The sequence below is a fragment of the Marmota marmota genome, unplaced genomic scaffold (genome assembly GCF_001458135.2).
Source record: "Marmota marmota marmota unplaced genomic scaffold, marMar, whole genome shotgun sequence".
Classification (NCBI taxonomy): Eukaryota; Metazoa; Chordata; class Mammalia; order Rodentia; family Sciuridae; genus Marmota; species Marmota marmota.
In genome coordinates, this window is record NW_026000141.1 from 1,443,585 (window position 1) to 1,449,976 (window position 6,392).

Genomic DNA, 6,392 nt, shown 5'->3' on the forward strand with positions numbered 1-6,392 from the left:
GCTGGGCAAGGGGTCTGCGGGGCCATGCCTGGTACAGGGAGGCTCCCGGAGGCTGGAGGGCTCCTGGCTCCAGGGGTCAGAGATCGGGGGTGGTCCTAGATGTGTGGCCACGGTTGCTCTGGGTGTCACCGTGAGGGCATCCAGATGGACTGACATTTAAATCGATGGCCCAGGGAGCATGACCACCCTGCCTAACGTGGGGGGGGGGTCTTGTCCCACCGTCAAGGGCTAGATCAAATGCTGATCCTCCCTGCATCATCAGGCTGAGGGGACCTGAAGATCTGGGGTTTGCCAGTCCTTTAGAATAAGTGCCCTGACTGTGTCTCCTTTGATCTGTCTCTCCACAGGACCCTGTGGGCTCCCTGGCCTCGGCCCTTCTCCCCGAGCAGCAGCCTCCAGGGGTGGCAGCTCTTTCTCCCACCAGGAGGGGCTTCTCGACCTCAGCAGAGGCCTGGGCCTGCGAGATCAGAGAGGCCCCAGGTCCAGGGAACCACAGCCCAGGGCCTGACAGGACAAAGCTGGCAGCGCCCACGGGGAACTGCTCCCTGCCCCTCTCTCACAGGGGACCAGAGCCCACCGTGACCTTCCTGCCCCCTCCCTCCTAGGGGACCAGAGCCACTATGCCCTCTCTGCCACCCCTCCCTGGCATCTGTACCAAGGGCTGCTGCAGGCCTAGTAGAGCCCTGCAGAGAGACCACCAGCTGTCCTGGTGTGTCCACCCTCCTAGTGCTGGACTGTCTGGCTGCCACGTGGTCTTGCTAGTGACAGTCACCAAGTAGGAGCCCCTTGCTCAGCTCCCATGGGCCAAAGGCTTGTTGCTGCAGAGCAGATGGAAGCTCTGGTGTCAGGGAAGAGGAGGGTACTGGGTTCTATCCAGGGTGGGGCTGAGAGACTCACCTACATGGGGCATAGCTGTGAAGCCCAAGTGCAGCCGGATGTCCCTAGAAATGCCACTGCAGAGATCAAGCTGGGATGGAAACACCTCTTCTTCGGAGGCCAGAGCAACGCAGCCAGGAGAGGGAGGGCCACTCGGAGGCCACTGGGGGGGGGTCTTCTATACACCATGGAGGGCCAGTGGGGTGGTGGCCACAGCCCTGCCTGGCCGCCAAGGCTCCTGCCTGGCTGTGTCTCAGAACATGCACTCTTGGCACAGGGTGGCCATGTTGTCATGAGGAAGCTCAGGCCATCTGGAGAAGCCAGGGCAGGTGACCCGCAGCCTGCAGGGCATGGCCTCCTTCAGCGTGGTGGACAAACTCGCTGCAGGATGCTCACTTGGCGCCAGAAGCCCAGGTGCACCAGGGCTGGACTGAGGCCCCTCCTCCCACCCCCAGGTGGCCCTGGCAAGTGACCGACCTTCTCCGTGTCTCTACTTCCCATCTAAACAATGGGCACAGTGAGGATGCCCCTCTGAAGGCCACCATGGGGGGCAGGTGGCACCCTGGACACTCTGAGCAGCCTCTGGCACGTGCTGATGTTCCTAAGAGGACTCCACGAACCAAGGCAGGCCACACCGCAGCCCCCAGCCTCTGCCAACAGCCAGCCGGGGTGGGCAGGCTGTGGGCAGTCACTGCCAGGAACAGGGACGGTGCTGTAGTCACGGTGCAGCTGGGGCCCGTGGGATGAAAGGACAGAGTCTATGACCCTGTTAGGATGTTTGGGGAGAAAAATGGCAGAAAAGGGCAAACTCCAGTCTACTGGCCGGCAACTATCTCTTCTTCCCTGTCTCTCAGTTGCCATCTCTCTGTATCTCTGTCTCTGTTTCTATTTCTGTCACTGTCTCTGTCTCTCTCTGCCTCTATCTCTCTGTCTCTGTCTATATCTAGCTGTTTCTCTGTCTCTGTCTCTCTGTATCTCTATTTCAGTCTCTCTCTGTCTCTGTATCTAGCTCTGTCTCTGTATCTCTATCTTGGTCTCTGTCTCTCTGTCTCTGCCTCTGTCGCTCTATAGCTCTCTCTCCATATCTGTATCTAGTTCCATCTTTCTGTTCTGTGTCTTTCTGTCTCTATCTCTCTGTATCTGTCTCTATCTAGCTGTCTCTTTGTCTCTGTCTCTCTGTCTCTCTATCTCAGTCTCTCTCTGTCTCTGTATCACTATCTTTGTCTCTCTGTATTTGTCTATATCTAGCTGTATCTCTGTCTCTATCTCTGTCTCTCTTTCTTTATCTCTATCTCAGTCTCGGTCTCTGTCTCTGTATCTCAGTCTCTCTCTGTCTCTGTATCACTATCTCAGACTCTTTCTCTGTATCTCTATCACTGTCTCTGTCTCAGTCTCTGTATCTCCATCTTGGTCTGTCTCTGTCTCTGTATCTCTATCACTATCTCTCTGTCTCTGTGTCACTATCTCGGTCTCTGTCTCTTTATCTCAGTCTCTCTCTGTCTCTGTATCACTATCTCAGTCTTGGTCTCTGTACCTCTGTCTTGGTCTCTCTGTCTCTGCATCTCTATCTCTGTGTATTTCTATCTCTGTCTCTGTATCTCTGTCTCTGTCTCTCTGTATTTGTCTATATATATCTGTATCTCCGTCTCTATCTCTGTCTCTTTCTTTATCTCTATCACTATCTCAGTCTCTGTCTCTCTCTGTCTCTATATCTCTATCACTATCTCTCTCTCTGTCTCTCTTTCTGTATCTTTGTCTCTGTCTCTGTATCTCTATCACTATCTCTCTCTGTCTCTCTCTGTATCACTATCTCAGTCTCTGTCTCTGTATCTGTCTTAGTCTCTGTCTCTCTCTGTCCCTGTATCTCTCTCTGTCTCTGCTTCTCTTTCTATCTCTGTCTTTCTCTGTCTCTGAATCTCCATCTTGGTCTCTCTCTGTCTCTGTATCTCTATCACTATCTCTGTCTCTGTTTCTGCCTCTCCCCTGGGCACAGCTCTTCCTTCTGCTGACCTGCTGGGCCCCGTTTCTTCCTGAGAAGGCAGGAGGTGGGGTGGCCTACAGGGTGTGCGGCTCTCTCCTCTCCGCTCCTCAGCCTGCTGTGCCCCGTCACCTGCCTGAGGATGGCGGCCATCTGCAGGTTAATGGGCTGTGGGCCACCAGCTGTCACTGGGGCGGCCAGCAGTGGCCCCCCCAAGGAGGAAGCAGCTGCAGAATTCTCTGCCGACTCTCTGGGCCCTGCAGTCAGACCTGACTGCTGCAAGGAGTCGGGGCTCAGGGTGGGGACAGGGCACAGAACCTGGGGCTCAGCACCTGGAGGTCAGCAACATCCCGTGAAGGTGGCTGCTGGACTCGCTCTGCTGGGGTTTGGGGAATCATTTCACCAGCATCAGTGGAGTCTCGATTCCCACAGGGTCTCAGCTCGCAGGGACAAGTACCCTGAGTCCCGTCTCCTCAGGGACACCAAGGGCACCCCAGTGGTCATTGCCTCAGGGTCCCCTCTATAAAATGGCTATGCTGAGCACCAGCCCCATCACACATCACATGGTCAGCCCTGGGGACACAGTGCTGATTGGCTGCGAGGGGCTGTGGGGCTGAGGGCGCCTGACACCAGACCATCCCCAGGGTCCTTTGCCAAGCAGGCAGGCCTTGTGCCAATGGTCCACCCAGTTGCTCTGACCAGGGTATCAGGAGAGGGGCCAGCAGGCATTGCCATGGCTGATGGTGGTGGCTGGGGACAGCTGGGGACCTCCAGCTCTCCCTTGGTTGCTGGCTGCTCCCCGAGTGGCTCCAGTGGGCAGCCTTCCTGTGCACGGTGACCCGGGGCAGGAGAGGCAGCCAGCCCGTTGCCAGGACAGCCCCAGGGGCTGCATGTTACCCAGCAGAGCCCACCCTGGCCCCCAGGCTGGGGTGTCGCCTGAGTCGCCCGAAGCCCAGGCAGACTGTGGCCTCTCATGGTAGCAGAGACGAGAACCAGCACGGTGACCCCAGCTCTGTCCGAGGTCCAGAGGAAGAGGCAGGACGGCTCAGATGGCCCTCTGAGCAGAGCCTGTGAGACAGCCGAGGCTCAGCCCGGACCCCACTACTTGGCAGGCCGGGTGTTCCCTGCGGCGGCCACGCCTGGCATAAGTGCTGCACCTGGGTGTTGGGGACTGGCCCTGTGGCTCCCTGGGGGCACTGGGCCTCCCCAGGTGGTATCCCTATCAGGCTCTTGACACTCTGAACACAAGGCCTCGGGGCTCTAAAGGGACTGGCCATCCCAAGAAGTCCAGGACTGCCAGGGCTCACCATGGAGGGCAGTGCAGGAGGAAAGCCCTGTGGGCACCATGACCAAGCAGGGCTGGTGGCTCCCTGCTGAGCCACCTCGTCCCTGTCACTGTACTGGGTCCAGGGGCTCTGCTCTGGTTTGACTCGCGGCAAAGGCCCCACCTGCAGAGCATCAAGCCAGCCTCCTCCCAGGCACTTGTGTCCAGTGAATGTTAGCCAAATGGGGGTGCCTGCGTAGGACGCACCATCTCCTGCTAGGTCTTAGAAGGCAGGACGATGTGTCCACACGAGCAGAGTAATGCTTTCCCCCGCAAAACACTTCAGCTTCGCTTTCAATAAACATATAATGAAAAGTACTTGATTTTTGTCTCAAGCAGCAGTGGCTAATAAATTCAATTCTGGAGCCAAATTGTCTGGGCTTAAATCCCAGATCCAGGCTTTGCCATAGACATGACCTTGAGGAAGGATTTATTCCCTTGCTGCCTCAGTTTCCTCTTATGGGAAATCAGGTAAAGCAAGTCTGTGCCTCTGTGTGGTGGCTGTGAGTCAGGGTGCAGAGCCAGCGCAGGCCAATGCTGGTGCTCTGTGTGGTGACGCCAAAAGCTGGCCCTTGCAAAATACGTCCTACAACCGGGCACTGCATTAACAGAAGAGAATGGCATTTCTGAAGGAGGGACTGGGAATAGTGGAGCAGGCCAGTTTCCCTCAGACTCACTGCATCTGGAGAATCTCCTGGAGGAAGGATTAAAACAGTGTCCCCAGGCTCCATCTGGGAACACGCCACCACGGTGAGCACCCTGCAGCACACTGGCCACGGTCCCAGTGGCTGGGTCCTTCCTGCTAGTGTCCTCTGAATTTTTTTTTGAGACAAATGTCTCAAGAAGAAAGAGAGATTCAGCCGGGAAAGGAGCTCTCAGCTCCCGTCAGCAAATGGCAAGAGGCAGGAAGTCTCCTAGTGGATGGGAGGTGCCTTCTGCACGGACATGCACGTTTGGAGTAGAGAGCACAGGACAAGGTGCCAGGACCCCCAGAGTCCCACCCAACACACACACATGCACAGACAGGCACACACGAACATGCACACACAAACACATGTGTGCAGACATGTACCCATGAACACACAGAGACATGCACATGCTGGAGCACATGAACAGATATATGCACACTGAACACACACCATACACACATATGCACATCTGTGCTCACACATGTGGACAGGCACACGCACAAACACATGCAGACACATGCACATGTGTGCACTCACACACATACCTGGGCTCGTGGCCACCCAGAGACACACACACATTGACACAGATGAACACACGTGCACAGGCACATAGGCACAAGCACACACAATACATGAGACACATGCAAGCACATACACTCACACTCATGCACACAAACATACGCACACTTACACATATACATGCATATCATCCAGATGCATACACAGAAACACATGTGTACCGACGTGTGTGCACACACACTCACACAGACATGCACACACACCAAGACAAGAGCCGTGAAACCCCAGGGCCTGGTCCTCCTTGTCTCTCTACTTCAAGGGCCCAGCACAAAGTAAGCTCCTAATAAATGCTCCCTCATTTGTTCATTCAGCAAATATTTACTGAGCATCAATATGTGTCAAAAGTCATTTCAGGCACTGGGGACACAGCGAGAGCCCAGCAGACAGAGCTCATGTCCTGTGAACCAAGTTCACCACCCTGGCTGCTGGTTCAGGCCCCTGGGGCTTCCCAGCTCTGGACTCTGTGTGCATGTCCACGGAAGCATACCTGTGCTGATGCCCTTCCCTCTCCAGACCCCAGCTGCTCATCTACAAGATTCTGGTGAGGGGCTAGAGTAGAGATGGGGCAGCTGGGATTTGGGGATGGTGCATCTATTCTGGGCTCCGAGGAGCATGACCTGGGGACTGGGTCCGTGTTCACTTTTCCTCTCCTGGTGGGTTTCCGCTGGCCTGGTGGGCCAGCCTCCACCTGTCCTTTCCCACCCCAAAGCCCCAGAGAGTGGGGCGGAGAGTGGATCCCGTAGGACCAGGAGGCTCGGACCGCTCCCCCCCTGCACCATCTGCCCCGGCTCCGGAGCTCAGGGGTCCACGCGGGTGGCCAGTCTGGTCCAGCACCCGCGCGGGCCCGGCTGCCGGGATCGAGTTTGGGGCTCATCCCCGGCGCTGGCGCGGAAGCCTCGGGAAGGGCGCGGGGAGGGCAGGGCTCCGCGGCCGCGCGGGCACCCGT

At 56.7% G+C, this 6,392-nt stretch overlaps 1 protein-coding gene across 1 annotated transcript in view; it reads left to right on the forward strand.

The window, feature by feature from the left end:
• The first annotated feature begins 5,861 nt into the window (after positions 1 to 5,861).
• Galnt9 (polypeptide N-acetylgalactosaminyltransferase 9) overlaps positions 5,862 to 6,392 on the forward strand; it is a 66,156-nt gene continuing 65,625 nt past the window's right edge. Inside the window, exon 1 of the mRNA XM_015505599.2 lies at positions 5,862 to 5,892. The gene's annotated coding sequence lies outside the window, so the exon portion shown is untranslated. The remainder of the gene's footprint in view (positions 5,893 to 6,392) is intronic.